The sequence below is a fragment of the Salvia miltiorrhiza genome, chromosome 7, assembly GCF_028751815.1.
Source record: "Salvia miltiorrhiza cultivar Shanhuang (shh) chromosome 7, IMPLAD_Smil_shh, whole genome shotgun sequence".
Classification (NCBI taxonomy): domain Eukaryota; kingdom Viridiplantae; phylum Streptophyta; class Magnoliopsida; order Lamiales; family Lamiaceae; genus Salvia; species Salvia miltiorrhiza.
The window spans coordinates 46,284,288-46,298,843 of NC_080393.1; the positions used below are offsets into that span (position 1 = coordinate 46,284,288).

The 14,556-nt window shown below is 39.8% G+C and overlaps 2 long non-coding RNA genes across 2 annotated transcripts; one reads left to right on the forward strand and one right to left on the reverse strand.

The window, feature by feature from the left end:
• Nucleotides 1-1,664: 1,664 nt before the first annotated feature.
• Nucleotides 1,665-12,919, reverse strand: LOC130992788 (uncharacterized). The gene is made up of 4 exons (XR_009091398.1): nt 12,748-12,919; nt 12,629-12,667; nt 10,910-10,974; nt 1,665-1,902 (listed from the first exon to the last, which is right to left on the reverse strand). It is a non-coding gene; the product is annotated as an uncharacterized LOC130992788 (long non-coding RNA).
• Nucleotides 11,755-12,564, forward strand: LOC130992787 (uncharacterized). Its single transcript, XR_009091397.1, has 2 exons — nt 11,755-12,189; nt 12,284-12,564. It is a non-coding gene; the product is annotated as an uncharacterized LOC130992787 (long non-coding RNA).
• Nucleotides 12,920-14,556: the final 1,637 nt, after the last annotated feature.

Sequence of the window (14,556 nt, forward strand, 5' to 3'; positions counted from 1 at the left end):
CATCCTCTCTCTGTGCGGTGACTATCCTTGATCGTAGGTCGGGGGTAATACTCAGCGTAGCAATCATGCTTTCTACCGTCTGGGGTGGTATTACTACCTCCAATTTCATCTTCTCGAACTCTCTGATCAAGCTCTTCTCTTGAGTAAGGAGAAATCCTAACTCTCCTTGATTCTTCCTGCTCAACACGTCGGCCACGACATTGGCTTTTCCTGGGTGGTAATTTATTCCACAATCGTAATCTTTTACCAACTCCAGCCATCTTCTTTGTCGCATATTCAGATCCTTTTGCTCAAAGAAATATTTGAGACTCTTGTGATCTGTGTAGATCTCACACCTAACTCTGTAGAGGTGGTGTCTCCAAATCTTCAAAGCGTGTACTACTGCTGCAAGCTCTAGATCGTGCATCGGGTAATTCATCTCATGCGGTCTTAGTTGTCGTGAAGCATATGCTATCACTTTTCCTTCTTGCATAAGCACGCATCCTAGACCATTCTTCGACGCGTCCGTGTAAACGGCATACTCCTTATCTGCCTTAGGTACGGCTAACACCGGGGCAGTGGTGAGTCTCTTTTTCAGCTCTTGAAAACTTCGCTCACAATCGTCCGTCCATTCGAACTTGACTTCCTTCTTCAGCAGGTGCGTCAATGGTTTGGCAATTTTTGAAAAGCCCTCAATGAATCTCCGATAGTACCCTGCCAATCCTAGGAAACTACGAATTTCATGTGACGTAGTCGGCGATCTCCATTCTTGTACTGCTTGTACTTTCGCCGGATCTACTTCAATCCCTCTTGCCGAAACGATATGGCCGAGAAAATTGACTTCTTCGAGCCAAAACTCGCATTTGCTGAACTTAGCATAAAGCTTTTCAGCTCGCAATTTCTCCAAAACAATCTTCAGATGTTCCTCATGCTCTTGTTTACTCCTCGAGTAAATCAGGATATCGTCTATGAACACTAGCACGAACTTATCCAAGTATTCGTGAAAGGCTCTGTTCATAAGATCCATAAATACTGCAGGGGCATTCGTCAGTCCGAAAGGCATAACTGTGAACTCATAATGTCCGTATCTCGTGTGAAAAGCCGTCTTCGGGATGTCATCTGCTCGTACCTTCAATTGATGGTATCCCGTTCTCAAATCGATTTTCGAAAACGTGCATCCTCCTTGAAGTTGGTCGAATAAATAGTCGATCCGGGGCAACGGATACTTATTCTTCAACGTCACTTTGTTTAGCTCTCGGTAGTCGATACACAACCTCAAGCTGCCATCTTTCTGTTGGATTTGTATACTGAAAGCAAGAACGTTTTATGCTTGTATACAATGATTCCTGTTTTCACTATTTAATCTCCTATCTGATTGGGTTCATGATTGCATATGTATGTTCTTTATCTCTATATAAGTAGATTATATGGTGTGTTGTAGATCACAGAAGACCATAAAATTGGATTAACCTTAAGAGATATAATATGATCACAACCGAAATAACTCTAGGACAAGTTATTGGTTTAGGTTGCGGTATAGATGGAAGTAGCTTGTCTTGACTGCTTATCTATACTGGTACGTAATATGTTGTCACAGCCCCCCCTATCCCAGTGACGGGTTAACCGGGGTTATGACTTGGGTGAACAATAAGAAACGAAAATTAAAGGGGATTTGTTAAGTAACCAACATTAATAACAACAAACTAGTGATATATATATATATATATATATATATATATATATAAATGAAAGTTAATCAAAATGAAGTAGTAAAAAGTTCAAGTAGAAACGATAAATAAGTCAGAGTGTTTGCAGCGGAAAAACGTGTGAGTTATGCATGTGGAGATGCATACTCAAGGTTTCATTACATATCCATCAAAAGGGAATCCGCTCAACACCGATCCATTCCATCGCCTGCTCAACCTGCACATTTAGAAATACATGCAGGGCTGAGTATAAAAATACTCAGTGGCATAAGCCGAAAACAAACATGCATACATATATAAATTGAACTGCCATAACAGTAACACACAGGGGTTTTCTTGAAAGTCCTGCGCTTACTAAAACATTTCTATCATTTTCATAAAGTCGATCGGCCGATCATTTTCCTTCATATGATCCATATCTGTTCCTTTCTGTCACGCGCCGGGAAGGAGGCCTGTTGGATTTGTATACTGAAAGCAAGAACGTTTTATGCTTGTATACAATGTTTCCTAAGTTCACTATCTAATCTCCTATCTGATTGTGTTCATGATTGCATATGTATGTTCTTTATCTCTATATAAGTAGATTATATGGTGTGTTGTAGATCACAGAAGACCATATAATTGGAATAACCTTAAGAGATATAATATGATCACAGCCGAAATAACTCTAGGACAAGTTATTGGTTTAGGCTGCAGTATAGATGGAAGTAGTTTGTCTTGGCTACTTGTCTATATTGGTACGTCATTACGTATTGATAGGACCACAGTTGAGATGCATTCTTCTATCTGACTTAAGTGAAGAATCAAGATCTCGGTGACTTATAAGATCTTAATACTAATAAGTATTCAGATATATATGTTAATTCGTATATCACTTTGACTTACTATGGGTGAAAGTTATATACTAACTCGAGTACTCTGTATCTTGGGTGATAGCGGTTAATATATGATATTTGATTATCTGTATTAGTACCCGTATCCGGTATAGGATAATGACATCCCCTTAAGGAGCTCAATAAGGTTTATTGCGCTAAACCCTGCAGGTTGATTAAGTTCAGGCGCAATAATAAAGTTTGAGTGGTACTGCTTAAGGATTTATAAAGAGATTAATTAATTTAAGCTGTCAGAGCTCTAATTAATTAATGGATGTCGGATATTTTAAATACGGAGATTTAATAAGTCTAAATACAAGCCCCCGACTCATCACCGGCAATAAAGGGGTAAGTCAGTATCGGTTCTCTAGTGGAATGAACTGATATTTATAAATTAATTATGGTCTGGGCTGACCATAGATAAATTAATTTATTTGAGGCCCATCTTTATTCCTTGTATCTGGTCCCTGGACTGGCCCAATGTCTCCTAGCCCTAGAAGGAGAGAAAGACGCCTACTACACTAATTCTGTGCCCACACGTATTTAATTTTATTTAAATACAGCTGTCAGCTCTCAGGAAAACACACTGATAAAATATTAGGGTTTTGAGAGCTGTGGGGCGCAGGGAAGAAAAACGTGTGGGACTTATTTCTCTCTTGGGACTTTCATAGATCGTTGTCCATCCAACGGTGAAAGCTGAGCGGGATACAGTCGAGAAGATCAGAGCTGGAGTCAGATTTTCGCAGGAAACCATGTTCTGGCAGTCTCCGTAAAACGGCCATAACTTCCTCCACAGAACTCCGATTCAGACGAATCAGGCGGCCACGGAAAGCTCTCTCGAAGACGAAGAAGTCGTATTTCTGCACAAAATACGATTGGAGGTCGTTTGAGGGGTCAAACGGAGCGTTGAAGTTGGCTGACCTGTTCAGCGACAGATTGACGAATTCTTAGGAATTCTTCAGGTATTTCTGAACTCCTGTGTGCAGCTGTTAAATTCATAGGAGCATGTTAGGAATTAATCGTTGTATGATGAATTAATAATAATCCAAGAAACGATCATCGGGCAATCGAGTATTAATTCAATTTAATATTCCTTCAATTGGTATCAGAGCCCAGGATTAATTTGTTGGCTCTATTATTAATTTATGTACGATTAATAATGTGCGTTGTTTTTACTGCTGTTGTTCTTCGTGGTTCGTTGATTCGTGGGATACTCGTTTTGACGTTTGTTGTAATCGTTTTTCACCGGAGAAAATCCCGTGGTTTAGATTAGGGTTTCAAATGTTTTGTTTTTCCGTTGTAATCTGTAAAACTGAGGAACGAGACGAAGATGACGACGAATCAATGATGAAGAACGGTGTAATGGAGGACACGACGGGTACGGTGAGGCATGGGCTGCCGCCACCGAGGGCAGAGCGCGCACGCGCTTGCGCGCCGTGCGCGCATAGTCAGGCGTCGGGCTTAGCGTGATGCTTTCACCGAGACTACTGGGCGAGGCGAAGCGGAAGGCGGCGAGGCCGAGCGACGGGAAGCAGCGAGCAGGGCGGTGCGCGCCCGGGGTTCGCACTGCGCGCTCTGGCCGCTCTGCAGGGGGCGCGCTGCCGCTGCTGTTGCCGCACGCTGGAGCCGCTGCCACGCTGCTGTCGCCATCTGTTGCTGCTTGCTGGGAGACGCCGAGGCCGAGCCAGGCGAGGGCTGCCCGCGCCGGGCAGCTGCTGCTCGCACGAGGGGCTGCCGCCGAGGGCTGTGTGCTGCGGCTGGGAAACGTCGTGCGCTGCCGGCGGGCCTGCTGCCAGCGTTGGGGGTGGGCTGTGCGGCGGGAGGGCTGGCTGCCAAGGAGAGGGCGGGCGGGCGTCTAGGGTTTTCCAAACCCTAGGTGGACGAATTTTCAAATACCTAGGGGCCCAAACCCTAGCTTTCAAAGACGGGCGGATGAACGTTTCGGGCCGAGTTACATTTTTTTTTAGTTTATTTTTTTTATTTCTCTTTTCTGTTCTTTGTAATAGATTTATGGGGGTTCCACGAATGGGTCACAAGAACTTTATTGTTTTTTTATTCTGTCTTTGCAGTCGTGTGTTAATCTTTTATGCTCTTTGCATGCTGTTTTTGTCTTTGCTTGTTAATATGTGTTTATTAACTGCGCTTAGACAAGCATGCTAGGTTTATCGTTTTCTTAAGCATGTTTTAGAATTCTGCGAGCATGTTTTACATGTTGCGTTCTAGAAGAGCATGTTTAGGATTATGTGTTTGAGCATGATCAAACCTTTTGAAAGAGAAAAAGACTAAGCTGTATTAATAATTTTATAGATGATTAAAAAATTATTTAAAATTTCCACAAACGGTCTCAAGATAAAGTGTTTGAGAATATGAGTAAACGACCACCCTAACGTGGCTTACTTCATATTTGATTTCACAAGTTTGTTAAGTTGAGATTTCTATTAAAAATATTTAAATCCATTTAAGTAGTGGGAGTTATGCGGTAAACGACCACCCTAACGTGGCTTACTCGTATGATTTTCATAAGTACTTTAGAGGATGGATTTTAAATAAGATAACTAAGAAATTAAATTGAATGCGGCATGGTCCTAGTGAGTATGTCAATTCGAAAAATTCAATTTCAAAGTTAGATTGTGGTTATTTTGAAATAATTTTTATTCTTAAAATTATGTAGACCTCCACATGCGGTCTCTAGACAAAGTGATTGACAATGTGAGTAAACGTCCACCCCAACGTGGCTTACTTCATATTTGTTTCTCATAAGTTTGTCAGAAGAGTTTCTATAAAAATATTTAAACCATTAAAGTAGTGGGAGTTATGCAGGTAAACGTCCACCCCACGTGGCTTACTTGTATAATTTTCACAAGTACTTTGGAGAATGGAATTAAATAAGATAACCAAGAAAATTAAATTGAAAGCGGCATGGTCCTAGTGAGTATGTTAATTTCGAGAATTTAATTTCAAGGTTAAAATGTGGTCATTGCTTAGATATCATATTCAAGTACAATGTACAACTCCCCACGGAGTCCCTTCGTGAATGATGATATGGTCTAGTCAAGGTGCCAACTATTAATTTCTTTTGTCAAAAGGTTAAGTTGACATGGATGAAATTAAACGACTAGGTAAATAGTCTGGTTGAGGAATTCATGTGTAAACGACCACCCTAACGTGGCTTACTCGTGAGATTTCTTGGGCAGTTGGAGGTTTCATTAATATTGTTTTATCAAAAGGTTACAATATTATTGTTACGAATTATGTGCTTTATGTTCGTTACTTTCAGATATGTCTATGTCTCTTATTGTTTATTTATTCTTGCACAAAGTCTTTTAACCGGTCCACATATATAAAATGGAAACGCAGTTTTGGATTTTTATCTTTATCACAAACTGAACACTTTTTTTTTGTGTTGCTTACTACTCGACGTTCTATTTGTTCGAACAATGAGACAACTGATGGGAAAAAGGAACTGCATAAAAGGTGGCATGTGACGAATAATGTGGCTATATGCTTTATTATGAATATAATGTCACAAACCTTGTAGCTCCAACATCAGGGCATGGACGATGCTATTAGCATCATGCTGAATCTCAAGAAAGTGTTCGGAGAGTTGGATTGAGCTGCTCATTTAAATTTGATGAGAGTAATCTTGTTATTTTTATGAGTGAGCACAGCTCAGTGCACGAGCATGTCATGCAAATTTTGACGAATTTGACTTGCTCAGTGGGAGTATCGACGGTGAGGCAAAAGTCGATATTATCCTGAACTCTCTTCCCAAGTCTTTTAATTAAGAACTTCTGCCTCAACGCTGTTATGAGCAAGAAAGATAATACTCTTTTTGAGTTGTTGAATGCTCTAGTTACGGCTAAGGAAGTTGTGGGAAAGAGATGTGCAAGCACTTGTTATTGCCAAAGGAGAGCCATCTTCTTCGTCGAATGACGGGAAGAAGAAGGATCCAAGGGGCAAGAAAGACAAGGGAAATAGTGGGAGTAGTGGTGTGATAAGATTGAGTATTTGAGATTTTTTCTTTCAATACTCAAGGCAAAGGGTTAAGGTACTTCACTTGTTATAGTAACTGAGACATGTCAGCTCGTTTTCTACTCAGTTGTGAGTAGTGGATAACGAGAGAAACTGATAATGATTGTTACATCTTGCATGGCTTTTTATAAGCTGACAAGGAAGCTGAGAAGTGATGAGATGATAGTCTTCATAGGCAACGTGACTAGAGTCGCAGTTGTTGCAATTAAAGACTTGTCTTTAAGTCCTAAAGACATAGTTTAGTTTTTGAGAGTTCCTTATCATGTTCCAAAATTTTGAATAGATGGATCTTATGTCATTTTTGATAATGGTGTTTTTATCATAAGAAATGACAAAGTTGTCTATTCTAGTATTTTGAACATCTCTCTTCATACTATAACTTGTCTACAAAATACCTTTATATTGCATTTACATCATCGAACAAAAGAAAGAGAAAAGTTAAGGCTAATCTCTCATGAGGATCTTACACATATATTGATACCCTAAATTAGGTCACATCTATCTTAACAGGATCCAAAGGCTCTTGTCTAAATAGTACATTGGATTCAGTCCAGGTTGTACCATTTGGAACCTGCGAATCCTGTATAAAGAAAAAGATGGAGACCAGGTCATTCATGACAAAGGGGATAAAGGACCAATAATGTGTTAGGAATGATCTTTTCTGATTCATTGTCAGTGTTTGGGATTCCAACCCAGTTTACTACACCATGTAATCCTTATATAAAATGGTGTGGTGGAGAGAAGAAATAGGTCACTCTTGGAAAAATATGTCCGATGATGAGTTATGCATCTTTGCAATTAGTCCTAAAGAATCAGAAGGTGGTTATTAGCAATGACACACGATTCTTAGAAGTGGACTATGGGAATAATTACTAATCCAAGTCAGATAGTGTGTTTCAAGAAATTGAAGACATTAGACAGGCGATTCCATCACACAAGCCAAGTATGCAAGAGTTTTGTACCACAAGACACTGCACGCACTGTTGACACACATGTGCCACCACAGATCCATTGTAGTGGGAGGGTTGTGGGACAACCCGATCGATTTATGTTATTGGGAGAATCTTTGGATTCAGTCCCTGGTAGTGAATATAAGAGAATCGACCCAGATATCTACTTGGAATTAGTGGAAGACGAGAATGTAGATTCTTGGCACACCTCAATGGAGCAATCCATTAAGAATATGGGTGTATACTAGAAAATCTTGCTACCAGGAGGCAGTCATGCCTTAGGTTGTAAGTGAGTATACAAGAGAATGATAAGTCCGAATGAGCAAGGTCGTAGCTTTTAAGCTAGACTGGTGGCGAAAGGTTATGCCCAGTGTGAAGGTATAGGTTATGATGATATTTTCGCCAGTGCCATGCTCAGAACAGTCGGATCATTTTACCCATAGCAGCTCACTTAAACCATCGAGGTTACGTGAGGGAGGGAGAGAAATATCTCGTGTCAATCGCTCTCGTGTCATCGGTGATGTGGTTTATCTTGCATTTTATGTAAACAATATCCTCCTAATTGGCGACAATATGGAGCTATTGTTAAGACATAAAGTAATGGTTATCCGAACAGTCTCATATGAAAGACTAAGGAGGTACAGTATACATCCTTGTGATCAAGGTTATAAGGGATCACTAGAAAAAGATGTTGGGCTTATCTCGAGTGTCTTACATTGATACTGAGAATACTCGTTGTAGTATGAATACCGCCAAGAAAGGATTGCTACCTTTTAGATATGGCGTTCCTTTATCTAAAGACTATGTCTTAAGATACCTGTTGAGGTTGAGGAAATGAAGGCAGTATTCTACGTTTCCGCAGTAGATAGCTTCATGTATGGTTTGCTATGTACGAGATCTTATATTTGCTATGCAGTTAGCATGGTTGTAAGATATCTGTATAATCCTAGTTAAGGACACTGAACTGTGGTAAATTATATTTTCAAGTCTCTGACTAGATAATAAGGATAGTTTACCAGTTAGACAGTTTAGTTCCTTTTTGGATTATATGATTTCGGATTTCCAGGCTGACCGGAACAAAGAATAATTACCTCGAGCTATGTGTTTTTTTCTTGGGAGGTAAAACCTTTTGGTTTGACCACTACCTCCAGGATCTAAGGGTAATTCCTAGTTTGCGTGGGAGCATCACCTTCGTGATACCTCAAGTGCAGTTGCGAACTCTAAGGAATCCAAGAACCACAAGGGGTTAAACACATGGAGAGTAAGTACCAAGTTATACGATTATTCGTAAATCGAGGTTTTTGTGCTCAAAGAATAAATTCTCACATATTGGAGAAACCTACTGATCTTTTACAAAAGGCTTATCGCAAATGGTCATTGAAAGATGGGAATGCGATTGATGCCAGATTGATGCCACCCACTTAGGAAACTTTAAGTATAAGTGGGAGAAGTGTTAGGTGATTGGTAAATAGACGCATTGTATACTAAAAGTTTGCTTTAGTATAAGTGGGAGATTGTTGGATTTGTATACTGAAAGCAAGAACGTTTTATGCTTGTATACAATGTTTCCTAAGTTCACTATCTAATCTCCTATCTGATTGTGTTCATGATTGCATATGTATGTTCTTTATCTCTATATAAGTAGATTATATGGTGTGTTGTAGATCACAGAAGACCATATAATTGGAATAACCTTAAGAGATATAATATGATCACAGCCGAAATAACTCTAGGACAAGTTATTGGTTTAGGCTGCAGTATAGATGGAAGTAGTTTGTCTTGGCTACTTGTCTATATTGGTACGTCATTACGTATTGATAGGACCACAGTTGAGATGCATTCTTCTATCTGACTTAAGTGAAGAATCAAGATCTCGGTGACTTATAAGATCTTAATACTAATAAGTATTCAGATATATATGTTAATTCGTATATCACTTTGACTTACTATGGGTGAAAGTTATATACTAACTCGAGTACTCTGTATCTTGGGTGATAGCGGTTAATATATGATATTTGATTATCTGTATTAGTACCCGTATCCGGTATAGGATAATGACATCCCCTTAAGGAGCTCAATAAGGTTTATTGCGCTAAACCCTGCAGGTTGATTAAGTTCAGGCGCAATAATAAAGTTTGAGTGGTACTAATTAAGCTGTCAGAGCTCTAATTAATTAATGGATGTTGGATATTTTAAATACGGAGATTTAATAAGTCTAAATACAAGCCCCCGACTCATCACCGGCAATAAAGGGGTAAGTCAGTATCGATTCTCTAGTGGAATGAACTGATATTTATAAATTAATTATGGTCTGGGCTGACCATAGATAAATTAATTTATTTGAGGCCCATCTTTATTCCTTGTATCTGGTCCCTGGACTGGCCCAATGTCTCCTAGCCCTAGAAGGAGAGAAAGACGCCTACTACACTAATTCTGTGCCCACACGTATTTAATTTTATTTAAATACAGCTGTCAGCTCTCAGGAAAACACACTGATAAAATATTAGGGTTTTGAGAGCTGTGGGGCGCAGGGAAGAAAAACGTGTGGGACTTATTTCTCTCTTGGGACTTTCATAGATCGTTGTCCATCCAACGGTGAAAGCTGAGCGGGATACAGTCGAGAAGATCAGAGCTGGAGTCAGATTTTCGCAGGAAACCATGTTCTGGCAGTCTCCGTAAAACGGCCATAACTTCCTCCACAGAACTCCGATTCAGACGAATCAGGCGGCCACGGAAAGCTCTCTCGAAGACGAAGAAGTCGTATTTCTGCACAAAATACGATTGGAGGTCGTTTGAGGGGTCAAACGGAGCGTTGAAGTTGGCTGACCTGTTCAGCGACAGATTGACGAATTCTTAGGAATTCTTCAGGTATTTCTGAACTCCTGTGTGCAGCTGTTAAATTCATAGGAGCATGTTAGGAATTAATCGTTGTATGATGAATTAATAATAATCCAAGAAACGATCATCGGGCAATCGAGTATTAATTCAATTTAATATTCCTTCAAGGCCTCCTTACCACGGACGCCAAGACCGGTCGCAAGCGACTCGCGGTCTCCATAAGTGTACACGTTAACCCTAGCTAGCGACCTTTGTCTAGCATAGGATCCCAATTGGATTTCCTTTAAAGTTGGCGAACCAACACAGATAGGATACATATAAAAACATAAACATTTTTGGCAGTCAATCATTTCATAAACATTTCATTTTCATTTCATAAACATTTTCATTTTCATTTCATAAGAGCCATTTATCATTTGAGCATAATAATAAACTGAAATTAACAGTTAAAATCATCTCATGCATATATTCGTATAAGAGGCCTACGACACGCAGGGGATCTCTATATACGTATAGTAAAAGTAATGCCCACCTTAAACGTTCTTAAAGCTGACGTGGAGTCGCTTATCCTTCGGCTTCACTTTTTGTCGTCCGGACCTTCATTGATGAAGAGTCGATAAGTTCGTGAAGAAATTGTCACAAGACAAAGTCTAATTCTACGTGCCTAGGGTATCTTTTAAAGTTTTAGGGTTCTAGCATCCATAATTCGTTCCATTAAAGACAGTCAAAAACCAACATAATCTTGACTAGTCACATAACCTCACGGGAATCACATAACAAACAAGATAAAAGAAATCAATATCTTTAACTTAATATCATTAAAAAAAAATCACATGCTCACATAAGCGATAAAAACCACGCAACAAATGAGAAATTTCATTATTCATTTACAAATAACTTAAATAAATCATTTTAATCCTTTTAAAAATCCATGCTCAATAAGCCTTGAAGTATTATAATAAATGAGGGCTTAATCCCAAAATAGTTCTTTTAAAGTCCATCAATAAATTTAAATAAAAAAAACGGACTTCATTTAAAATAAATAGTCCCAACTTTCAATATTAAAATTTAAATCAAGAGATTTAAATTCACTAAAATAATTTAGTGAAAATTCAAACATTTTTACAAGAAATTAGGCCAAAATTCGTTGGTTTCATTAATCAATTATCAGCCCAAAATTAATTAAACTTTGGCCCAATCAAATAGATAAACACCCATCAGGATTTAAAGGCAAAATGGGCCCAACAGAAATAAAATAAAATTGGCCCACTCTCTCTTTTTTTTTAAATTTTCGGCCCAACCCACAAGATAGAAGGGCTTGAGCCCACAACTAATCCTGGCCCTAATCTAACACACATAAACACAAGACACACACACACACAAGCATCAGCACCTCACTCTCCCTCTCTGCCTCTCTCTCTCGCCCCTCTCGCTTCTCTGCTCGGTCGAGTGCGGCGCCGCCTCCGGCGCGCCGCCTCGCCAGACGCCTCCCTCCTCTCTCTCTCCCCTGTTTCCTTCGTCCGTCCCTCTCTCTCTGTTATATCTCCCTCACCGGTACTCGATGCATGCGCCGCCTTGAAGACCACAGCTGCCGCCTCGCCTTGAAGGAGCTCGGCCGCCGTCCGTCTGGTCTTTCTCCTTCGGCTTCTGCTCGGAAAAGGGCGCGGGGTAGCCTCCTCTCCATCCCCTCGTCTGGAACAGGGCATCTACCCTCTCCGCCATAGGGAGCGCACGGCCGCCGCCTGGCCGCCTCCTCCGTCGTCCGTCGTGGCTGAAATTGCGGTGGAGGCCGATCTTTGTCTCGCCGGAAAGGTATGTTCCAATTCTCCCCTTCTTTCTCTTCTCTACTTTTTTTCTATTTTTTTTGGAGTCCTAAACTTTCTCTCCCTCTCTCGATTTTCGACAGAAAAAGGAAAAGGGCGGCGGCTGCCGCCTCGCTGTCGCCGTCGACGGCGTCGACCCTGAGCAGCCTCCAGGCTGCTCCCCACTTTTCCCCTGTTCTCTCAACACAAACGAAGACATGGAGCACAACCCCCAAATTCCCAAATCCAAAATCATATATTAGAAAAATTAGGGTTTTCAATTTATGTTCTTTTTCTTATCAAAATCATATATAAAATTTCTATTGTAACTGTAATACTTGCCGAAATAAAATGAGTGTGTGTGCTATGGCTCTCTTGATGTGTTTGTATGGATCATAAAAAAATGTTAAATGGAACATAGAAATATAGATTTTCAGTATAGGAAAAACCTTGAGATATGAGGGATGTATATTGTGAGTTTGTTGTTTCTGCAGAATAAGTAATCACCAACGCGTTAGTAGGTGATGAGGTGAAACAGTTTGTGAAAGGAGGAACATTAAATCCTTACCCCCTTCTTGATCGAAAGTAGCCTGACTTGAGGAGAGAAAGAAAGTTGTGATTTTTACAAAAATGGATTAGAGTAAGAATGGCTTAGAGTGTAAGCTAAAACATTGGATAAGGTTAAGACTTAATGAAGAAGTTAAAGTAGTAGATATTTTGGGGCTTAAACTAATAAAATAATGCAAGTGGATAAGTGAGATAAGGTTAACTAATTAAAACATGTGGGTGTCAAGTGGATGTGAAATAAATAAAAAAAAAATTGTGGATAAGAGGTACCATCAAGTTAAATAAAACTTGTGACCTTAATAAATAAAAGATCTTTTAATAAAATCATTAAAATGAAATCCCTTGATTAATAAAAAATAATATCCCATTTAAAGGAAAATTTATGATTTCATGCCCAATTTAAAATCCATGTGGCTCATATAAATATGCTCAAATCAGTAATTAAATTTGTGCACCACATTTATAAAAACTCTTTTAAATCTCAAATGGATTCAAATAATAATAAGAACTAAGCACATCAAAACACATATATAACAATTAAATCACATCAGATAAATCAAACCAGTTTTATTATTAATGGATGCCGAACCCTAATTATTAATAATTAAGCCTTTAATCAGTGATTAAAAGCCGGGATATGACATACTATCCCCCTTAAAAGAAATTCCGTCCCGAAATTTGTACCTCATGAAATAATTCTGGGTACTTGTCCTTCATGCTAGACTCAAGTTCCCACGTCGCCTCTTCTTGATCATGGTGCTTCCAAAGGACTTTTACTAAGGGTATCGACTTATTCCTTGGTACTTGAACTTTCCGATCTAGAATATATTCGGGTCTCTTTTCATAGCTCATATATGGGCTGAGGATAACATCGTCCTTTTCGATCACGTGTTTTGGATCATAAACATATTTCCTCAACTGCGACACATAAAACACATTATGCACATTCCCAAGACTTGGCGGCAACGCCAGCCTGTAAGCTACCAGGCCCACCCTTTCTAGGATCTCATAGGGTCCTATAAAACGGGGTCTAAGCTTACCCTTTACGCCAAATCTTGTAATCCCTTTAGAGGGAGAAACCTTCAAAAAGACTTTATCCCCACACTCAAACTGTAAGTCGGTTCGGCGTTTGTCGGTATAAGATTTCTGTCTATCCTGGGTCTCTTTAATCCGCTGTCGAATCTGACGGACGATCTCAATCATCTCGCCTACTATATCTGGTCCCAAGATTCTTCTTTCGCCCACTTCATCCAGTAAAGTGGCGATCTATATTTCTTCCCGTATAACGCCTCATAAGGTGCCATGGCGATAGTTGCTTGATAGCAGTTGTTGTAAGAAAATTCGATTAGTGGCAACACACGCTCTCAATCTTCTCCTCTATCTAGCACGACAGTTCTTAACATATCTTTTAGAGTTTGAATTGTCCTTTTGGACTGACCGTTGGTCTATGGGTGGAAAGCCGTACTAAAATTCAACCTTGTCCCCAATTTCTTTTGCAAGCTTATCCAGAATCTGGAGGTAAACTTAGAGTCTCTGTCGGACGTGATTGTCTTCGGCACCCCATGTAAATGCACGATCTCCTTGATGTAGAGTTGGACTAACTTATCTGATCCATACGTGATGGGGATAGGCAGAAAGTGTGCACTCTTTGTGAGTCTGTCAATAATGACCCATATCGCCGTGTTACCTCGTCATGTCTTTGGTACTCCTGTGACAAAATCCATAACAATATCGTCCACTTCCATTCTAGGATCTCCAAAGGCTGTAGTGCGTCGTAGGGTCTTTGGTGCAAAGCCTTTACTTGCTGACA